We start from the raw sequence: 23,945 nt of genomic DNA, 5'->3' as shown, positions 1-23,945 counted from the left end.
CGGAGTTTCTAACCGGCGTATTCGGGAAACCCCCTCTCCTTCACTTTTTGCTCGCTCTTTCTCCGAAGCGCGCGTTTCGTCTTTGTCGCTCGTACGGCGCTTCGCACCTCCTTGTTTGTTTTCCTTCTCGCCGTTGTTATTTATTATTATTCTTCTCTCTCTCTCTCTCTCTATCACCTCCTATCTCGTTTACTTGGGTGTTTACCCCCGGCAAAACGGACGATCGGTTTAGTTAGTTGCATGAACGGGTGTACAACGTACAACGTGACGCGAGAGATCGTACGAGTCGTGCCTCGGTAGACCCTCGTGTGGGAGAGAGCCGGAGTGAGAGGGGCAGACGGGTAGAGCGAGACGGCGGCCGCACGTAGCTTGTAGGGAAAGGCGGAGAGAGGAAGGAGAGCAGTAGCTAGCCGGTGGTGCGTCGTCGTCGTGCGCTTCCTAACCTCCAAAACGGGCTCCTCGCCGCCTAGCCGACGCGTACCTACAAACGAGCGACGCTGCCACCTCGACGTGTGCGCGCGCGTGTGAGTGTATGTGTGTGTGCGTCCCCGTGACATTATCTTCGATTCATAACGAGCGCGATCCGCAGTCTCTGCCGTCGTTGCCGCTACCGTCGTCGTCGTCGTCGTAACTTTACAAACGGTGTTGTTTCTCGCGTGTGCGTTCACCGCGTCGGGTCTACACGGCGCAACAAAAGCCGCGCGAGTCCAAGTAACCGCGAGGCGGAAAAATCCACTGAGGCAGGAGGAATCGGAAGAGGGAAAAAGCTTTTCTGCCGGAATTTATACGCGCGTCGTCTGTGTCGCGCTTTGTGAGTGAAACGAAGCCACGCGGGGGAGAAGCCACGTCGCCGAACCACCGAGTGCACGGATATCCCACGGAATTCGCCTGGACATTCCTTCCATCGTTGCCGCCACCGCTGCCGCCGCCGTTCGGGAGCCCTACCGTGGACACGGTTAGTAACATTCGGCCAGTTAGTAACATTCGATCGGCGTGCCACGCCGCACGCTGCTGCCTGTCGGCTCTCGGCGACGATCCTCGGCTGCCGCCACCACGTTGAGCCGAGCGTTTCCGGCGCGGTCGCACGCGGCCGCGCGCCGTGCCCGCTGCGCGCGCTCCGAAATCCGCGCGGATCCTTGATCCTTCTCCCTCTTTCCGCGCGATGCGCGCCCGCGCGCGAAAGGCGCATGTCCGCCGCGCGTCCGCGCGCGTTGAAACCGGCTTCCACGGCCCCCCTTTCGCCCGCTCCGTTCCCGCACGTGGTCGTGAATTTCCGTCGACGAGATCTCTCCGTCCGTCGGCGGAGCGATTGTTCTCTCTCCTTGGGACGGATGCCATTCGTCACGGTCCCTCGGCCTTGGCCCTTTCCGCGCGCGCGCGCGCACGCGCTCACCGGAAAGCCGATTTCGCGCCGGTTTCGGAGCGCAGCCCGGCTTGCGCAAAGGAGCGGAAATATGCTCCTGATGAGGAGAAACAGGTGTTGCCGGCTGGATACACGTGACGGCTTTCTTTTAAGATTGCGAAATTAAGTTTTGCCGCGCGATATCGAGTTCTCTTGAGCGCGCTGCGGAGCAGGATAATAGAGATCTAATAATGGGCGCATGCCGTTTCACGCGTGATGCGCATAATGCATCATTTATCCTTGTTGTTCGCTGAATGTTAAACAAGGATAAATTAACGGAATGCACACAATGTCAATAATGAGAAATGTAATACACTTAGGGCCGATTAAACTAATACAATAGTTAAAATCACATGTCTATTTTTGTCTAATTTGAAGGAAAAACAGACATATATTTGATTTAACTGTTAGTTTGTTTACCGATAGGTTGGAACAACCGTCGGCCCTTGATAACGTTAATAATAGAAATATCCGAAAGAGATGGCGTTACGCGACTCGACATTTCAACAAAATTAGAAATTTTAACAAAAAAATCGCGGTAAAATTAACATAAATATTTTATTATTCTTCAAGCGAGTGACGTGACAGGATAGAGATATAGCTCGATGTCTTTAAACAGGAGTTTATTAACATTCATCAATCTTCACTTTTAGCGGCAAGAAATCTATAAATTGCGCTCGCGTGTACTTCTCTCCTTGCCTATTTGTCTAATACCTTTTCGTGTCATATGTCGTTGAATATTTATGTCGCGTCTTCCAGTAAATAATTTTTCGTCGTCCCGGGGGGGCTTCGAGGTAGAACACGACTGGTTCTTTCCACTGGCTTATACAAACGTATCTCGCGGAACAATCGTTTTACACCGCTGGGAAAACGTCGCTGTCGCAGGTAGAGACTCGACGAAGTAGTCGAGTATCAACGAGTCGCGCGTTCCCGGAGAGACTAGACGAGGTCCGAGCGTGTTTTTTTTGTGCGAGGCGGCGAGCATAAAAATCGCTGCCATAAACAGCCCGGCCGCTTGACTGCCGGTGGCGCATAGTTAGTATAGTTACACGCTTATCGCGGCGCCGCATTGCGCGGCGCAACGCCGCGTTCCTCGAACCCACGGCCCCTCGTACGTGCGCCGCGCCGCCGCCGCCGCATGCATGTATGCACCTGGCCTACGGTACCCCGCGGCCGTGGTACGCCAGGTTCTTCAGGATCGTGAGAATCGCCCGCGCCGTTGTGATGCGCGTCCCCGCGCTCCTCCACGCATCACGCGACTTCACTTCGCAGAGAGCCGTCCCACGTCCCGTTCCGCGACGACGCGAACTCTTCCACGCTTGTCACCGTTTCCGATCTACAGCGACAAAGTTGCGGTCGCTGAAATAATCGACCGGGGTTACGTTTGACCTTCGTAAGAATGTTTTAAGGACGGCGATTTAACGAGAAACTTCCTTTTAATAAGTCCGCTCCCGGATGTATTAGGTAATAGTCTCGAGATTTCTGATTCACTTTGAAACGCCAACTTGCTCGAAAATGTTATTTTGCGAAATACCGTTCCGCTTGGAAATATCCAACTTGTCCTAAAACGCGGGCGCTATTTCGCTTAGCTCGCTTCGAAATTCTCGGCGCCCTCGCAATTCGCGCAGCCTCGCAAGGCTGGAAATTCGTATCCTTTAGGCCCGCGCCTCGTTGAGCAAGACTTGTCGCCGTCGTCAACGATGGCATTGTCAGTAGAAACTAGGCTGCAAACCGGCAATCAGAGCGTACACCTCCTTGCAAGCCGAGCGCGCGAGTCTCGCCGACGAACGAGTGAAGCAACTTACGGCGCGTAATTGCTCGGGAATTAGAAACCACACCTTTTGCGTTTGTTACGCGAATGTCGCCAGTCGACGTAATAGGAAATCTACTGTAATCGTAATTAGGTGTAATTTCTCGGTGAGCAAAAATGATTGCCGTTCAGGCTCAATCGCAATTTATTAGCACCCGCGGGGTGTATCGTATCCGTGTTTACAATCAATTTTCGTGATTACGAAATTTTCACTCTAGCTGACGTATTTTATTTTTATACACGTAACGTTGGTAGAAGTTGGAAAAATATTCTCTCTCTCTCTCTCTCGGTAATTTTTGTATGACATGTGTTGAAAGGGTTCGCAGGCTGCTTCGTAATTCACGCCATATCTCGGCCTGAAATTCCACGGCCGGTGATATCGGCCGTAATTGTGGCCGTGATCCGAATATCGATGACTAAGGCTGTCTCGGGTGCAGTTTTTGCGCCGCGAATGGTAATCGAGACGGTTCGCGAAACGGTTCGGAGTGCTATTTTCTCTGATGATGCACCGCTGACACCTGCGATGTCGCGATATTGCAGTCGGATTATGCATGATTAAACCATTTTTGCCGTGTGCCACGATCACCTTGCCGTCTGCCGAAATGTGCGAGAAACCGGTCCCTCGCTATCGTTAGGCCTTCTTTTTCTCTGTCGTCCACGTGGTGGGACTCTATCGTCGCGCCGCAACCGAAATCGAAATCGCCGCGGTTCATCATTATGCGAAGCGTGTTTCGCAATTCGAGAGAAGTCGAGCTCCTCGTTTCGCCTCGAATGCTTTTCGGCGAACCAATGCGCGTTAGGCGTGCTTGGACCTTCGCTTTCGCCGTTCGCGAGAATATTTGCCTAACGCGAAAATCTTTTTTCGTCGTCACCTGAAGAGTCTGTACACAGAGACGCGGTAATTCAATTCGCTTAAATTTGATTATCCTATTTTATTTCTATTTTTAAAGTTGACTGTCTCAGATGCTTTTTTTTATAAATAAAAAAAACCGCTCTGCGACCACGGAGCGTTAATTAATGGTAATGATATTTAATAGAAGTATTAATAGCGGGAAATACAGTTTTTGTTCGCTATTGGATAACCGGCGATGAATTTTATCGGTTAGTTATAGAATTATTATTGAGTTTCAAAGAAGCGCTGACAGAGGTTGCGAAAACTCATTTGCTGATATTTTATAACTGCACTACCGAGAGCCGCGCACGTTAGGTGTCTCATTTTACCTTGATATCGATCCGACGTGTCATCCGTTTAATCTTTTCTTTCTTTTTGGTTCTTCCTCTCGTCGTTTAGTGTTAAAGCACTCCGGCCGACGTTTTCAGGACGTATCATACTCGCAATTTATGGGAACCCTATGCCGAGAATGTTGAGCATGCGCCGGAACGGTCTTGGACCTGCGAGACGACTAAATGCTTCCCATAACCGAGATATTAAAGGATTTATTAAGCGCGGAAGGTTCAATTTCGTCTCTGCACTTTTTTCACAAGTTAATAACCTTTTCCCTCCGCGAGACATTTCCGCGAGCTAAACGCAGTTACTGTTATCTCCGTTAGGACTGTAACCATCGATTTTATGATAATTAGATTGTAATTTAAACTCGACTTTGCTTTATCTTAATGCTTATTTTCTGTACTGATACGGCGTAATAGCTCTTTCGCACGCCAATAAAAACACGATGTTTTTTTCTTAAATCGCAACCTACACTCTAAAATTTAAAACACGCGAATGAGGTAACGTTAATTAAATTGTTCTTTAACAATAATGCATTTAGAATTTTCTACAGCCGACCACTTATTATCTTGTTTTCTTTGTTATACGCGGATTTTTATTTCTCTTTCTTTTTTCTCTCGTGTTTGGAGAAGTTGTCGTTTAAAAGTACACTGAAAAAATGCATTATTTGCAAGAAAATAGATTTCTTTGAATTTAGTTTCCTTAATTCAAAGAACTATTAAGCCTGATCTACAATGTGCTCTTTGCTTCCTGTTTTTTGCTCTTAACCTGTTTGCGACTATCCCGTATTTCGCAATTGCGTCGCGTAACGCGATGTTTTTTGTTCTCTGTCGCCTAAGATAAAAATTGACGAACTTCAGAAGAGACAAGAAACATCACGTTACGCGACGGAATTGCGAAATACGAGATAGTTGCAAAGAGGTTAAGAGCAAAAAACAGAAAGCAAAGAGCACATTGTAGATCAGCCTTTAGGTAGACTCGAGAAAATATTTTAAACTCTGAAAAATGTTTTTTTTTTTAATCTATCCAATACTTCTTTGAATTAATTGAATTAAGGAAATCAAATTCAAAGAAATCTATTTATTTTGCAGATAATATATTTTTTCAGTGTATCATTGTAAAATCAGCGTTTTCGTAATTATGAGATTTATGAAATTCAGGACTATTTAAATGACATTTAAGCCGAACGGCCACCCACGTGGTACGCGAGCTCTTTTGATCATCAAGGTCGCCCGACTCCCGCAAAGCAATCTATCAATTCTCCTTCTGCCGCCGCGCGGAGTGGAATATCTCCTTTCGAAGAGTTCCTCTCTTCTATTTTCTTTACGTCGGACTTGAAACTCTCGTATTTTGGGTTCGCGAGGCGTATCATATTTTTCCATTCCGACGTTTATGGTCGTCGCGGCCCCCGTCGATTTTTCTTCCGTGATTTCGAGATTTGTAAGCGCGGATTACGCCCCGGGAACTCCTCCCAGGAGGCGCAAGGGGACACCGGGAAATTCCTAATAAAAAGGTTTGATACGCGTAACACATTCGGCACTGTGGAAATGTCCTATTTTTATTTTTTTTTATATTGAATTTTTTTTTCGTAATATATATTTTTTTTAGACATATGCCGCCGAACAATTTCGCTCGAATTCCCGGGCGTCTGCATATTTATAGCCGTCAGTCTGGATTCTTTCCAGCATTTGTTTGTGATCGCATCGGCTGTCGATCGATTTGGTGTTCGTTTTGCAACGCTTCGCAAAGCGGTTGTCTGGAGTAATAAGAGTGCGATTCCTCTCCCGTAATCGATTGCTCGACGGCATTCCCATGCTCTCTCTCTCTCTCCCCCCTCTCCTCTTCTCTCTCTCTCTCCCTCTCTTCCCCCCCCCACTGCGTGGATTTCCGTGTTTCGCGATTTGCGGTTTCCAAACCGCCGGCTAGCACTCCGCGGAAGGGGGTAGCGTTGCGAGAGGAGTAAAAGATCTCTCTTTATCTCTGTTTCTCCACGTCTCTCCGCCTCAGTCGGAGTCTTTCGCTCGGGTAAACATCTACCGGAAACTATTCCGTGGAAAAATAAGCAATGCACGGGGTTCGCGTGGCATCGACGTGATGTTCCGCGGGTGGTGGTGGTATACGCGATTTCATTCGGCATGAAACGAGTGTAACTTAAGAGCCGCTATCACGCGAGAGTCTCTTAACTCGCGCTGCAAGTAAACGCTTACGTTTTACCGTGTAAACGCACCGAGTTCCGTCTTACAAAAGAACTTTGTCTACCTTCGTTTACGATACTTTCTAAAAACGGATGCAGCACGTGTCTCTGAATGTAAGTTTCTTCGTGTACGTTTGCTTGTCGATTATCTAGCTTCGGCAGTGAATCTATTCCACTGATGCACCGTTTGTTTTTTTCGTTCACGCGAACGCGAGAGAGGCTTAGCGTTTAGGCGCGTTCTACGGGAAGGCCGGCTCCATTTTCCTGGCCATCGAACGTCCAACAGGGTACTCGTAACTCTCTCACACACACACACATGTCGCGGGAAATTAATTAATTAAATCGCCCTCGTTGCGCGCGGGATGATCGATACTGAAAATTAACTGCCGCCGTAATACTCACGGCGCAGGCCCGTCTGTCTTTCGCGGAGACGGCCTGTCGTCGACGGGAACGACAAATTAACGGACGGGCTAATAATCGTGAATACGCGATCGCCGAGTTATTCTGCGTCGGCTGTGCTAATGGTGTTCGGCCTGTCGTAAAAAGCTTCCGCGGTTTTATTTCAAAATATTCTCACGACGCAATCTTAATTCTCTCTTCTTACAATACCAAGTGATTATTCGAGATTGCTACCAAATACAAATGCATCTTTTCTAACAGCGTGAATTTTGTACTTTAAATGGAAAAGTTTGTGCGACCGATTTTTACTTGGTCTCTTTTTCTTTCACCTGAATGTGTAATCTCGCGGAATCTCATTTGTATTAATTTGCAGAAATAAGGTCGCGAATATAATATACGCGTTCCGAGTATTGCGGTGTCGCGCGCGATGCGATAATCGGTAACAAGCCGATCAAAACATGGCCCCGCCGATTTCCGAAACGCGGTTGGAATAAAGGATTCGTCGCGTTTGTGCCGTAAATAAATCGACAGAATAGCGTCGCGAGAGCTGCTGAAAATAACGCCGTGAGTCGTGAGGCCCGCGCTACCCACCGTCGTTCATCGGCGTCGGCCAGTTTTCGAAAACAATTTCGTTGTGTGTACAAAACCGCCGATCGTCGACGCGGCGTATCCAATAATGCGAACGTTCGATGATCCGATCACGTCTCCTCGTTAATTAGATCGGATTACCGAGATTGCGCGCGCCGAGAGCACGATTTTTGGTTGCGCGGGCGAAAAACGATTCGCTCTCCCCCCTCTCTCTCTCTGTTTCCCTCCGGTTTTTTCCCCTCGCCGTTGAAAATCAATTTCTTGTTACGCGTAAGCCGCAGAAGCGTTCTCGCTATCATGCGTATTTCGGGTATATCCCACCCCGGAAAATGGTTTTTGGTATAGATACATGATAAAATGGATTAGTCGTTCTACGTGCAGATGGATGGAAAATTTTTGTCACGTAGAAATTTTGGCGATACCGTATTTGGTTGGGCAAATATAGAAACAATAGATAATCGAATACGTATATCGCGTATTTTCCGTTTATTCTGAAAATATATAACGTTTTAAGAATGTAAACGGAGGGGAAACCTAACTTTCCATCATTCGCAATTGCGGTAATTTGCCGCGCGTTTTCGATAATCCTAATTATTACATAAAATGACGCGATGTAAACGGAGCTCAGCGCGCGCGTCAGTTCTCGCGTCGGCGAACAATCCGAGGCTCTTCAACCAGGAAGCGAGTAATTTCGCCATCCCGCACGTCCACCCACCGAGCAGCGGAGAGAGATACTTAATTAATTCCACCGCTCGATGGAACGCCGCCGATATTCTTGCGGCGATAAAAATGTCGCGGCATAGTGGCAGCCGCGCGGGTTTTATCAGCGGAAAAATAAGCGGAGGGTGACTTTTGTAATAGATCTGACGAGAGGTGCGATTTTATAATCCGATTTGTGATCGAATATCTTTTTCTCTTCTTTGCAGAAACTATAAAGAGGATATAATTTAGGAAGTAACTTTGTTATAAAATACAACCATTTATAATCTACAGTAACTTTGTTATTTCCTGTATTATAGATTATAAGTAGCTGTATTTTATAAATGTAGACGAGCGTGCTTTTCTTTTATCCTTATTTTCCTTTTTTTGCAAATAGTCCCAGCCTTACAGATCGCACTATGTTAGTTGAGAGTCAGCGAATCAATTCGTTATTAGCGATATCTTAAGTTTTCGTCGGGAAAAACGACGACGGCTTCAGGCTTCTTGAAAATTCAATCTCGACAGATGTGTGTCAGGGCCAACAGGTCCCTTACTTTACTTCTCGTCTGTTACATTCCGAGGACTCATTAATGTGACTCTGAGCAGACGTTCAACTGCAGGCAAATAGATCGGCTTTACAGTCACGGACCAAAAGCAGCCAGATTATCGTATCCCGTGGAGTCGGGATTTATTTGACTAATATTAAGACATGGTTTACATCTATGCTTTAGATTAACGCCAGTCAGTTCAATCTTCCGTCTCTATTTATAATGCTAGGTTAAAAAGAGTCAACAAATCGCAGGATTGGATTAACTTTGATTATTAATGTAACCCGACCTGATTTTCTCTGTTTAGAATGTCAAATTTACGTCAATTTGTTATAATAATTGAAAGTTGAAATAGAATGTACCTTTTAATTAAATTCTCGATCCTTTTCGTTGGTCAAACATTTTTACGAAAACTTCGTATTGATGTGATGTGCATTAATCATTTGTTAAGTCAGCTATTTTCTCAATTCATTCCTGCGGAAGTTCAAGTTTGAAAAATCAACACTTTGCACACGTAATATCGCAAAGTATTTCTTAAGTCCACGCGTTAGCCGGCGGTCGTTTATTAGTTCCGGTCAAGTAACTGTGAGGCATCGGCAGCTGCCTTACGTCAAATACCTCTGGTCATAACTCAGCATTTTCGTCGAACCGTTCTTGGTCTACGGATCGCTTCGCGAGCGCGACCTTTCGAGCCGGCGGAAAGGTTATTCGGGAATCGGTTTGCGCCTCCGTTTTGCGCTCTAAATCGTTCGTCTCGCTCTAGAATCTAGAAGAAGCCCCAGACGGTTGAATACAGCTGTTCAAGCCTTGCACATGCTCGAGACACCGATGTTTACATTATTACCGCCGCTTCGCTGTCGCGATTTTGAAGAGCTGCTGCACCTGTCTGTCCCGTCAGCGACTCGTTAACTTGCGATTAGTGGCTTGCACATATACATCTTGCGATAAAAATAAAATGATAAATTTTTTTATAAAGTATCGCAAAGTATACTCTCTTACGTGAGATAAGTTCGTGCAAATAGTTACGGCTTATTATTACAAAAAGTCGATCCGATAGTATAACTCGAGAGATCTCGAGAGCTCTTGATAATATCAGGCCATATAAAAAACTCTGACGGCTTATGTACGCTTAATTAAGATATATATCTTCAGATATATTATTCTGAATTATAAGAAGTGAGAGACAGAGAAAAAGAGAGAAAGAGAGAAAGAGTCGTGAAATATAATTGAATGAATAAAAAATATATACAATTATAAAATAACGGGTGTTTTTGAAATATATAGATATTTCGAAGAATAATCTTGAAACTTCTTTATCGGAACATCCCTGCATTTTAAACATACGATAAAATGCGTTATGATAGCACGCGACAGCCGGCTGGCTCGCGTCGTCACGCGAAATAATCTGGTGAGCGTTCGGAACGACAATTTGCGCGTTGGATGGGTTCGCGTGTTCTATTCGCAGAACGTATCGCCGTTCCGTTCGGCAAAGGTATTACTCAGCGCGATGAGATTATTGCGAAACGAAGCATTGTCGCCGGGTGCACTCTTCGAAACAATAATCGCGCTCGGATGGACGCGCTCCGATTATTGGCGGACAGGACAATTTCATTTTGCACGCATAATTGCGCGCAATGTCGATGTATTTAGCTGTGCCTAAATTTCGCGTTATTCCAGTCGAAACTGATCGAACTATTCGCCTGGTTCAACTGCCGATAGATTTGGGCTATTTCGCGCGGAATAATCGAATTTTAGTAATGAAACTTCGCGAGGAGCGCTCTATTTCTATCTTTTATCAAATCAATATGCGACAACAGTTAGGATTGGATGATTCCTTCATTTTCTTGACACATATTTCTCGATATGCATTTAAAAAAATCCTTTTTTTTTTAATTTTCTGTGTGCGCAATCTATTTTTATATTTTATATTTTTTTTGTATCACGAGACTTGTGACGGGTAAAACAAATTGCGTTTTTTAGAATAATGATCAAATCCACGTTTTTACACGGAGCTAGAATGTGTCGCTCGCTCGCGTGTGTGTCGTAACGCTCTTCGATTACATTGTACCCATGTCGGCAGCGGAAACGAGGTTACCGTCTGCGTGACGGTGATTTAATGAAAGTGACGTCTTGGCACTGGGATGCGCCGATCGGAGATTAATCCGTTGAATTGCGTACGTACATGGGATGTGCACATGTGCTGCGCGCGCGGTGTGTTACCGAGAATCACGCTACACCCCGCGCGCGCGTACCTCTCTCGTACGTGCGCACTCGCACACGCATAATTTTAAGTCCGCCTACCTATATTGGCTTGAGGCGAGTGCACGCTTTTATCAGCTTATCTTTGAAAGCGACGGTAAATATTTGAATTATTAAGCCGCCTCCACGCTTTGAAACGCCTCGGTGGATGAGGAGACCGGTGCGAAGGAAAGAGAGAAGAGGACGAGGCCACCGATATAATAACTGTGGGACGGAATAAAGGGGTAACTCGAATGCAAGAAATTAACCCTTCGTGAAACGCGGTCGTTTCTACCTGGGGAAACTTTGGAAATGTGATATTTTCCCTCGGTGGAAAGGGAACTCGCGAATTATAGGCCTTCTCGTAAACTTTGCGAGAAAATCCCCGTATTTAAATTTTAGTGTATGGCCTCCATTTTCCGTAGAATACCGCAAAATATTCGTGAAATACAAGTTTTAACGTCTAATAATATGGAAGATCATAAATCCTGATAGTAGATATTCGGTATTCAGTAAAATACCGCAAAATATCTGATAAATTTCAAGGTCTGACGAAATGATTAATCCTAGAATATTGTTACGCAGGACAGTTTGGTGCGCACTACAAATCGGATTACAGAGAGATAAAATTCGTAACGTGGAAAATGTAATAATCGAAACGCGCTGAATATTGCATGTTTGTTGTCTGATACGTTTGACGTCATTTGTATCCGTTGATATACAGTATATGTTTCGTGTGCAAAATGGTATTGTCAGCTCGGAAAATATTACAGATAGGCGGAGTGTCGCACAGAGAAAGATATTCATTTAGGAAAAATATTATTTCGTTTCGTATAATATATCGTGGAAGCTCAAAAATACTTTTGCACAATAATATTGTTTCGCGTGCGCTCGATTAATATTTAAAATTATTTAAACTGAAACACTTGCGATTTGTTAAATATTGTATAAACCCGGTGAGCCGGATAACATTGGATACAATTGATTTATAACAGTCTAACAGAATATAATAGGCCCATAAATCGCGAAAGAGAACAAAGAGCAAAAGAAGGGAATGTCCTCTTGTACGTTTCACAGAATCTCTATGTTCTCTAAAACGGTTTGACAGTAGTTTTCAACTTGCATGACGCTCAATGCCCGTCAAATAGCTCGTTGCAATTATACTCATCTTCATGACGCAATCAGTAATGCAGCGTGAATACTGGTAAGCGAAGTACAACAAATGCAGCAGAACCCATTGAGGTCAAGAACCATTTGCAGTGTTTGCGAGAACACTCGGGTACACTTCTCATAGCAAATACAATATAATTGCAGATAACAGTACTCCGAAAATTGACACCAATTTGATGTTATCTTTTCTAGGTACTGTTATACTTGAATTGCCATCCTTGCGACATATACTTGGAAAGTTTTATTTAATTACTATTTTAGAGATAGATAGGGATGAGTTAGAATATATCTTGCTTGTGCTAGAATGAAAATCCAACACGGCATATGATCTTCAACACATTGTCTGCCCAGAAAGTTTTACATGTCTTACCGTGTACATGTCAGTTGAATTTTCGTTATCACAAGCATATAAAATATGATAAAATATACATAATATTTTTCAAGTAAGGCTGTTACCTCATGAATAGTGTGTTATCTCTTGAATAATATTTTTACTTTACATTGTTATCTATCCATTTGTCATTCAAATTTTCCATTAAATAGCATTTATTTCTTACAAACGTTTTAAAAAATTTCGATAGCGTCGATCAAATGATGGCAGTCAGCCATCATTGTTAATAATTTGTTCATATTTCAGAACATTGGATGATATTATCCACTTAATATCACTCTAGAATTTATCTAACCGTTGTAGGCGAAAGTTTACGGAGTCGTGCAAAAAAGAGACTATCGAGTTTGGGAAGAAGCTGATGAATTTGTTAGAGTTCTCGGAGTTCTTTCGGGGTAACTTCTATACACCAGAACTTTCACCTTCGCTGTTAGCGTGTGTTTTCGCTTCGGGCTGTAGATATTCGGCGAGGTTAAATCTTTGTGATTTCAATCGATCACCGCCAATTCGTTCATGTATTTCGCTGTACGAAACATGAAAGGGATTGCGGACAGACTCGCCTTCTTGCTCTCCGAATGGAAAAAGTGAAAGTATACTGGTGGGTCAAGTGTGCGTAAGGATTCTTGCGTAATGGCGCGATCCATCTTACTCTTTCGAAGGTTGAATGTCTCGATATATATCTCCCTTTTCCTTCTTCAATTGCTTTATTTATTTATAAGGATTTGATTATGTGTTGGTCTGTTCCGTGTTAATATTGTCGATACATTTCACGCCGTCTATAAAGAGTATCGATAACGCTCGCCTTTTTGGTGGACTATCAACGCTAAATAAGTGAAGTATATACTTCGCCTATGAAATAGTTTCACGTACATGCGAATTGTATTAGTTGACACGTAAAATATCAACATTACGACGTTGATATTTTCACGCTAATAGCTTAGTATCGAAACTTAGCTCACGATAGTTCCCCCTTTTGTAGACTTGCGATACTTTCCAAGTATCGATCGCGTTTCCCGTCTCGACCACGTGTTTGCGCGTATTCAGAGTGCGGGCCACGTTTTCGTAACTTCTCTTCGTAACTTCTCCTCGGGATAATTTCCCGAAATGCTCAAGGCCGCGGAATTGAAGCCTCCGAGAAAACGGAGACCGCTATACGTATTCGTGAAATGATTCCTCGAAACCAGTTTCTCGAAGTGGTTTCTTTTTCCTCTTTTCTACTTCGTCTACTCTTTTTTGTTCATCTTGTTTACACAGCTTCGCAGTATCCCGTCTCTTCTGTTCTTGTTCGCCTTTGTGGCGCATAATAATCCATTGTTGCGACTGTGATGCCATTTCGAGCGACAACTATAGAGTTTTTTTTAATTTTAAGGAGTATGAGTAACACGGGCGAAGGACTACAGGTGCCTCTTCTCGGTGTTTTTTCGTGACTCCAACGTCCGAGGGTCGACATTCTTCAAACCGGTTAATTCTCCCTCGCTTTTCTCTCTTTCTGTCTACTCTGTCCTCGCCCCCTTATCCCTCGCTGCGGTCAAAATAGTTTTCTTCTCATCTTCAGTGGTTTTGGAAGACTCCGCCTTATAAATAATTCTATCAAATTTATTTAATTCTATTATTTCTATGCACAGCTAATTTTTTATAGCAAAAGTTTTATCAATCATTCGCTTTTCTTAATATCAATCATTCATTTTTCTTAATATTAACAGAAATTATATATTTTCGACACTGTTAGGATTATTACATTAGATTGTTATACTTAGAGTAACAGCTGACGCGCAAATATACGTGGATAAAATGTTTGGCGAACGATTGCGCGTACGTACGCATGCACATTCGATCGATTAGGAGTTTTACCTCCAATTAATTGCGTTGTCGGGTTAACAAAAGGTGCGCGAGTCAAATAGCCTTTACCCCCGGACGCGAGGTAATCATGTAACGCAAAACACGACCTACTTCGAAAACGCTGACGGGGAAATGATAATTAAAAGCAAGCCGGTAGCTCGATAAGCCTATTCGACGAGGCTTGGCGCGATCAGGGGCTAGCTAATGTTCACATATTATTCACTTTTGCACGCGCTCATCGCCTTGGTAACGCGCAAATATTAACGGTCCGTTATTATCCGAGCGAGTGTGGCAAAAACAACGAGTCGTATTGCACATAAATATGCATACGGACTATTTGCGCGCGTATTTGTTCGTTATATGCTTGGGACGACGCGCGCGTGCAGCTGCAAGCGCCGACATTTTGCGCGAGATTAAAGCGTGTAGATACAGTACTAGTCGTCAACTGTCGCCATGCAATTATTCAGACAGGCAAGATGTACAGGAGGAATGCCTGAATATTTGACGTCGGGATGCTAATTAAGAAACATCGATGACTCTGCCAAAATTGATTGGCAGAACAAAAATATGTAGATGACGATGTAGTTTTGGATTTTAAACGGCAAATGCGGAATTAAGTTTCAGGTTTTGCAGGATAGATAATAATGATTATGTATTTTGTATAATTCTCGCGATGGAACTTGTAATTACATGTACTCATTGACGATAATTTAGATGATTAACAGCTCCAGCTGTGCGCGTCACGGCGAACGCTTTTCGGAATAACCTTGAGGACTCGCGACTGAGAACCATTGGCAAAAAAAAAAAAAAAAATTACATATGCACAGTGCGTCAGCGTCTGGAGTCGTGTCTGCGTGCCCGGCGAGCACGTTCGAAAATACTTTCTTTGATCGATCAAAATTCGCCATACGACGGAAGTCTCCTTCTTTAAGTCTTCTCCGCTACCGGATGCGACCTTAAAAGCGTCAAGTGTATGCGTCATGTAATTCTCGCTCGGTGTTCATTTCTAATTTAACATCGCTCGTGCATCCTTGCGCATTTTCTACGACGAGGAAGAATTAAATAAAAATTCCGAAGGTGACGGAAAATGCAATCATTTAAAGCGAATGCAGCATCTCGTCGGAGTTTGTCTATACATATGTGCGTTATCATATATATTTAACTTGTCACGTATTGCTTTGCGTAAAGTCGCAAGCGTAATCGCGAATTGCGCAATCGGGATTATTTACTGATTACACGCCTCATCGAAGACCGACTCATTACCGTGCTGAGAAAACGATTTTTTTCTCTTTTTTATCAGAAGTTTCTCCTGTTGCGCGACCTTCAGTTTAGCCTTAACCTTGCTTGCGCTCTTGATATCTTTCTGATAGCTGGCAAAATTTCTTTAACTTTTTGATCGCACGTGTGTGTGGGTTTGCGCAGTCTTGCACGGCCTGCGCGTACAGATGTCACCTATAGAATCTTTTATCGCACGCGATATTAGAAGAAAGTTTGCCGTGAATTCCGCATTCTATGGATTATTCGGCGAGGCGAGGTAACGCCTTGTCTCTATTTATACAGAAATTTACATGCCCGGAACGTCGCGGACAATGGGATGAAAACCTCGTCGATATCTCGCGCTCGTTCCACGTGGCTCACCTGGGTAACCTTGTCTGACATTTTTTGACGTCACGCGTGGAATTGTGTCGGTCCTCGAACAATGGAAAGTTTGGCGGAGCAGCTCGTGTTCAAAATTTAATGCCTTAATTTCCAAGAAAGTAGCCTTAATGATGGAATTAAATAAGCTCAACAGAGTCTCATTACACAATTTTTTTTTCGTTCAATTTCGAAGATTGACATTAAATGATAAATTAAGCGAGCTAACAATCTCGTTATACAATTTTCTTTTCCTTGTATATAATTTTAAGCACGTAAAGATCCATATTTTCGATAATATTGTCGGATTTAATGTTATTATTTTTTATTCGTTACTAATATAATTCGTTAATTCCTGCTGCATTCGAGATACATGGCCATTAAATTAATTTAATGGAACTTTTTTCAATGCTTTCTGTGTGACTTTTAAATACCTGTCACGTGGAGTCAGTTACGCGTAAATAAAGCTATAACAGCATCAGACAATGTAGTTGCGTGCGTAAAAAAAATACGTCGGTGATCGTAGCGTGAGTTATGCGGGGCTGCTCGATCGAATCGCACGAAAGCGCGTTTATACGGGCCGTTTACGCGATCTAATCAGCTACACACAGGGAAAAGAACCGTCAGAAATCAATATCTTGGTCGATGAGTCAGACACCGAAGCGCGCCTCATAAAATTCACCAACACACCGCGCTAATCTTACGCGTATGTAATCAATGCGGGACCGAGAGAGAACGTTTTTTAAATTGCGATCCGGTTGATCTTTTTGTGCCAGGCTGTTCAACAGGTTTCATTATGTTTTAGCGACGGATATGCGAAAAATATGATTTTAACGCTTTTTAATCGCATTTTATGACGCGTCAATTTTTAAATTATGTCCTGACAATTAGACAGTTATTACTCGAAGTGAAATAAATTCCGCGACAGATTGTAGATATTTAAATATATATACGACAAGAGAAGGACATTATTTTAAATTAATCTATTTATATACGAATGTATATAAATACCGTTTGTCCCTCGGAAAACGTCCGTTTCACAGTAGTTTGCAGTGTATTTTTATTTGGATCAAGTGGGGAAACTGCCTGCCGTTTTCGTCGCTCTCTTCAAATGTTAATCGACTTCCGAAAAAACACGGACAGTCATCCATCTCTTTGTCCTCCTGCGCGTAAAGCGCGCGCCGGTTATTCGATCGCCTGTAAATATATACATATCGGTCCATCGATACCGTATTTGCTTAACCAAATTGGTGGCCGCACGCGGAATCGAACAAATTTCAAAGTGACCAAGTGCGCGATTTGGCTCCGGAATTTGTCATGCTCGATGAAGGATTATTCGTAGGAAAAATAATTAAATTTATTGTTAGCGACGGGTAATTTACTTGTTAAAACGTTGAATTATTTCGTCGAATTTCCTATAGCTACACGAGCGAGTTAAATTTTTTTGCCGATCAGTCAGGCACGAAATTTACCCAGTCTAAATCACCTTTATATTCCCCGATCGAGCATATAGTGTAATTATATTCGGTCTGCGCTTTGCATAAATTTATTGATTCTCGTCGATGTACTACGTCTCGCTGATGAATATTATTAAACCGGCTAAATTTACGAATGTGATTGCTGCGGTTGCGCTATCGATTGATTCGCGTCGTGTACATGAGAATGGATTATTTATCTAGTCCAGCTGAACGGTTTATTAAATCTAATTAATTGTATTAACGGGAACCGGCATAAAACCGGCAGTCTTCATGCAACGTTAACTGACTCTTATTAATGAAGAATGCATTAATTTTGACGCTGATGCAACCGGTCGGATGCGAAATTGCAATATGCAATTTCAAACACGATAGATAAATAATGATTACATTAAGGTATAATTATTGGTACCCGTGCAATAAATATTTCTGCGTTCTTTTCATGCTTACATGCTTTATCGTGTTGATGAAGTAAAACTAGAGTCGAGTTCGACTCGAGATATTCGATTCCGGGGGATGTCATCTAGAACTCGTGAATGCGAAATTGGCCGGGGACGCAATCGGCCGATCGACTCTTCGGCTAAAAGGAAAACCGTGTAACCGAGGGAATAGCGAGAATTACATAAATGCTCGGAACCGCAAAGTTTACACGATGATCGAATTACATGGCGTCGGTCGGTTTGCTGGCCGAGGGCCAATCGGCCTCACGTTGGCGTTTTGAATTCTTTTTGTTAGTTACGCGAGTCGAGCAGCTGTATACCGGCATATTTTTTTTAGCGTTTTGCCGAAACGACCGGATTTTTTGGCGGGCTTTATTTTCGGACGGGTTTCAACTCGGCGCGCGAAAAAGAAACATTTGAGATACAGCGTTTTTCGGCCAAAAGTATGTTGTTTTTCCCGTCGGTGACGGGGCAAGTTAGGGGGTGACGCCCAGTTAAACAAATTTTTGGCGGATTTCAGTTTCAGGCTACGGTGTAAAAGGAGGAAAACGATCGATGCTCATTTCTTCCGATAAAAGTGCTTGATTCTCATTAGCGGTCGCAACGTCAGTTAGCCAACAGTTTCGCGCGGTGACGCAGATAAGAACGAAATTGCTATATCCACGCAAAGTGGCCCGATGGAATTAGCAGGGAAAACGGTAACCTCCAACTCGCAGATTGTAGCTGCCAGTGCGATTTTTTAATCGAGTTAGCAACTTCCGCTTTTAGCTGCGAGCAAATGACGTAACTCCGCGCAACCAAACTTTAACTCTTCCCTAGAACAAATCTAATTTTTCGAAATCAACCGCGGCACAAAATAGCCAACTGCATACAATTTTCATGTAAATCGAATAATTCTCGTGGCACCGTTTATCGAAACCATTTTACGTTAATAAATAGTTGATTGAGGGAACGTAAGGGAAATAAAAATGGGGCACGAGAGAGACATTTAGAATTTTGCACGTTGCAAAATCGATGAGCCGGTAAACATTTTACCCGGCTGGAAATTTTCGCATCAACGTGTCGAAAATTGCGTTTAGGAGGAGCATGCATTTTCCTTGCATAAAATAGGAAATCATCGCGTTTCGGACACGTGTACATTGTCGGAGCAGTCGTTGCACGTGCGGCAAAGGCTGCACGAGACCGTTCGCCAGGCGGCCATTGGTAGGGACCACAGGGCACATCGGCGACGTTGGTTAGTTCAAGTCTTTTGAATTATTGAAACTGGGTCGGACGCAGCTCCACATAGATATTGCTAACCTAATGCCTCTGACCTTCGAAATGACTCCGTCGATATGAGCATAACCCAGAATAGTTTTCATCGATTTTGTGACTTCGGTCACAGTCATTCGGCATGATAAGCATTCGGCATTCAGACGCGATGCAATCAGTAAGAAATAATGACTGTCGGTCGTTGGGAAAATAGGTTCGGGCTCGCGTTTCAACCGAACGACGTAATCGCTTCGATTGATTCCGCGTCTTTGCGTGCGAATGACGGCACAACCGTGAGTCACGTGTGAGCCTGTGAATTCGTGAGATTTGCTGGATGCCGGAAATTCGATACGGAGATTTGTCCCCGCGCGTCTCTGGGGTCGGTCACCGAGAATAGATTTTTACCGCGACAGAACGGCGCGGCGGGCGGCGTCGCCAATCGGCGCGCGCCCCGGTGTGTTGCGTGCGGCGAATTATTTACTTCTTGCCAGGAATAGGCCGACCGGAAATTTATTTATCCACTGTGTCCCTGCTCTCACAGGGCGCTCGACCGAAATACAGTCGCGTTCCGAGAGAGAGAGACTCGCCCGGTTCGTCTTCACCGGGATCTTGTCTCGTTTCTCGATGTTCCAGCCTCGATGCGCTTCGACACCGGCTGATCTGCCCGGGTCGACAGGTTCTTGTCTAGCGACTGCGAGCCCGGTGGTTTTTGCCGCCTTATATGTCTCGTACGATGCAGTGCTTCTCAATGAAGTACCGAGCCTTTCGGCTCGCCTGATTTTCATTCGAATCGGTCGCAACGATATATAATTTTTACCGAAGTCATAAGTGAAACATTCTGATATCAAATTTGTTGGAAAATATATAAAAATATAAGAGTGAATTGTACTTGTCGTGATAATCATGTCAAGGTGCAACTTATTTTTTAAATGCATTTTTGATATATTGTTCTTACAAAATAGGAATCTAAATCTGGTTTATACTAAATTTGCCGCGATTATTTCTCGCAACACAAAGATCACGCAAATATTTCTTTCCGTCGAGCTAAGAGCGCCGAGGTAAACAGAACGTTGACGAGGTACTCGTGAAAAGTGCAAGGTGGGCGGAAGGTGCGACTTGAGAACGTTCGTTGTGATAGACGAATGAGCGCGGCAACGTTGGCCGACAATTGCCAATTACTCAACCCGACCTGTTAGGTCAATTGGATTCGCGTTTCCAGCCGATTCAGGAGTCCGGTCATGTCCCACCATAAAATTACTCGTTGGCCACACGCATCGTCGGCGCTCTTCTGGATTGCCCTCTTTATCACGGCACGTCCCTTTTTTCGATCTCATTTTCGCAGATTGATCTTTAATATTTTACAGCGCATTACATTGCAGTAGCACAAAGAAGAGGCATTAATCCGATTAGGGGTATCGTTAATTCGGGAAATTACGTTAATAAGTAATTCACGGTAATAAGAAACAAACGTCTCGTTCTAGCCGAAAAAGAAAGTTATCTCACCGCTGAGAGATTGTCAGCTGTTACCGTTCATCGGTTTGCGAGCTGATTTTTGCCCGAGGCTGTACACGCACACGTGTACCCCCGAGACGCACGCATGTTCGTCTCGGCGACATATGGCAGTGCTCCAACAAGTGGCGGTAAAAACGAGCTGTGTGTATGCGTGCGTTCGTTCGTTCGTTCGTTCGCTCGTGCGAGCGCTCTCGCGTCCGGATATCGGTTGTACACGCAATGTGACGTTTATTGTCCAGGGGTGGCCTGTGAAAGGGTGTCGTATATTCACTCCATCGATTTCCTATTCGAAAATTTCATTCCCGCCGAGATGGACGGTTCCTGTTGCGAGAATTTTCACGATTCGAACACGGAATCCTTATCTAAGATTTTACTAATTTAGAAGGACACGAGAAACAATCGAGCATTTATTGATCCTGAGAAAAACTAGGCCGATGTATTTCATCTTTTATGAACTTGCGAAGAAGAGAGAGAGAGGGGGAGGGGAGGGAGGAGAAGGAGGGAACGAGAGAGACTTGCGTCACTTAATTCTCATCCTTCTCCGCGTCCCGATATTTATCTTCGTTTGGGTCGTCTTGCGGGCCTTCTCTAATCCTTCCGCAAAAATACGCGACGGGTTGTCAACGTAATTAAAGTGGACTGCTCTGTTAATTTGTTTCTTGTTGCGTGCACGGATTAAGAATAGGTAATTAGTTTTAGGGGGAGGATTTGCGCCGTCGCGCCGACTACGTTTTATTCTTTATGAACTTGCGAACTTTGCTCCGCCCCCATCCTTTCTAAACGAACTGCATTTGTTCCGGGGTTCCAAGATTTATGACGATTTTATGAAAGGCGACGTGTTGGCGACGTGATAAAATTAAAACGGGGGAAAGTCGTTGCCTCATGTCGCGCGTTCCTTTTTTTATCCGACCACCGGGTTAAAAGTGAGCAATCGATTCTGTATAAACTCAGATCGCTTTCTACAATATTTTCTCTTCGTATTTTTATAAAATACGGCATATTTATTTTACTTTATCATTCACTGCTATGTGTATAATTTTGTCAGATCGGAATATAGAATCCGTACGAATCAAAAGATCAAAAGCTCTTTGCGAAAGCGTCGGCATTTCCCCTCTAACGCAATATCCTCTGCGATCTACAAATCATATTCCTCGATCGATCCTATTTCGATCGATGACCGAGACGAAATAAAGGGAATCGCTTGCGTGTGCACTTTCAGCGACTTATTTGTATATCCATGTGCACATAAAATGCCGTCGCCACAGGACGACGACGCGAAATCGCCAAGGCCAAGGCCAGTCAGGGCTGTGTCAAGAGGCTCTCGTTCCACCCGGTTCCTCTTCTTATACTATTGTTCCGAGGAAACACGGCGAACATCCGTTGATTATCATCCCGAGCAATCTGACGCAGGGGCGCGTGAAGAAGGGGGAAGGAGAATTAAAAACAGAACGGCAGGAAGGGACGATGAAGGCCGGGGAGAGCAGAGCAAGGGGAGAGGAAAGGCACGAGAAGTGGGAAAGAGGAAGAGGCAGTAGACCGGGCGAAAGCGTGGCTGCTCCACTGGCTCGGCAACACGTAAAGAGGCAAGATAGGATGAGGAAAAATAACTCGCGGCACACACACGGGGAAAAACGGGACGTGGTGGCGCGGCGAGTGCGGCACGGTGGCGGGAAATTTAGCATAAAATTACACGGGAATGGCGGGTGGTTAACGAGAGGTGTCGGATGGACGGACGGACGAACGAACGAATGGATGGACGGCCATGGCATGGCGCGGGCGCGGCGGGACGCGCCGATTGTAATTCAAATCGCGGCCACGTACAAGCATCGGCAAAAGTTCGCAGTGAAACGCGCGCGAGCTAAGCGTCTCGCGTATCTTTGTTCTCGATGCAGATTTGAAAAGAAATGGTTTTTTTTTTACTTGAGAGTCAAGTAACGAAGAGCGTTTAGAAAAATCGCGGAAAGTCTCGAGAACTCTTCCTCAAACGCTTGAGTCGTCTTTCTGGCTCTCTCAGATTTTTCGAGAGCATCCTTGACCGTTCGGGAAGTGCCCTGGAGCTTTTTATCGATGTTCAAAGAAGGTCGGGGGTCTCGCAGGAGAATAATTTTTGGGCAGAAGCGGTCCTACGCGAGAGGCTTATTTCTGGTCGGTACGGCGCACCGTTCGGTTTCCCCGGTACGCTTCCTTACCGTCGGCGGATGAACCCGGAGTTTCTACCTTATCTTCCAGCGGCCAAGAGAGTCAGTCCAGTCAGCTGTTGAAGAAAAAGCCAGCTGATTAATGGACACGTCGTGTCGGAGGTGGCCAATTAAATCGTGAACGTGGATCTCGGGAATCGCGGCTTGGCTCGGTATCGTTCAACGAAATCGCAGCCATGGTCATTCTGGTGCAACGAACCCGGGACAATGTCTTTCTCTCCTTGTAAAGCCTCTCCGCGATGCTTCTCGTCCTCCACATCCACCTTTCCCGCACAATTCGTTTATTCGCACGCGATTAAACGCGGCTGAATGGCTTTTATTAAACGGCTCGATTTCGCGCCGTCGATGGAAAAAAGAAATCTCGACTTCGTACGGATGCGTTTCCGTTAATTGAAGACCCCGCTAATTGCCGCCACGCGAAAGTTTCCGACGTGCGAACGTCCGAATCTTGACGTTCCTGGGAACCATCGGGACGCGAGTTAACAACTTCGGCGGACCTTGCTTTTGTTCGTTTTTTCTTACGCGGTGGAAAGTTTATCGAGAGCGACGAAACGCTGATAAGTGTGCCGGCGTTTTCCTCTTGGCTCTCACCAGTCATCTCGTTGTTGATCATCTGACTAATGGCCATTTCTATCAATGCAGGTTAATTTTAATTTTTCTAGAGTTAGAAAGAGATAGAAAGTAAGTTAAACCGATATTAAAATTAATCTACATTGGTAGAAATGGACAACTCAAACCAATCGTTTATTTCCTGTTGAACGTCGACTTTAGAAAATATCTTTTTATTGCATCGATAAAACTCATCACTTCGGGGGCTCTCCGATGTTGCAGTAAATGATTTAGATATGCAAGGAGATAAATTTCGCGCAGGTATATAGTTTCGAAAATTGGCATTTATGTTTCAGCTGTTGCCTTCGTCTGCTCGTCATTC

At 44.4% G+C, this 23,945-nt stretch overlaps 1 protein-coding gene across 7 annotated transcripts in view; it reads left to right on the top strand.

Annotated features, from left to right (window-relative positions):
* Positions 1-23,945, top strand: part of Heph (polypyrimidine tract-binding protein 1 heph) — a 393,209-nt gene that overhangs the window by 95,883 nt on the left and 273,381 nt on the right. For 2 of the 7 annotated variants that reach the window (XM_071776627.1, XM_071776623.1), the window contains exon 1: positions 259-955. The exons of 2 other annotated variants lie outside the window; for them this stretch is intronic. The gene's annotated coding sequence lies outside the window, so the exon portion shown is untranslated. Of the gene's footprint in view, positions 1-258; positions 956-23,945 lie in introns of those variants that run through there. 3 more of the 7 variants (XM_071776624.1, XM_071776626.1, XM_071776630.1) reach the window with 3 other exon arrangements.

This window comes from Temnothorax longispinosus, chromosome 4, assembly GCF_030848805.1.
Source record: "Temnothorax longispinosus isolate EJ_2023e chromosome 4, Tlon_JGU_v1, whole genome shotgun sequence".
Lineage (NCBI taxonomy): Eukaryota > Metazoa > Arthropoda > Insecta > Hymenoptera > Formicidae > Temnothorax > Temnothorax longispinosus.
This window is presented reverse-complemented; position numbering and strand designations above follow the sequence as displayed.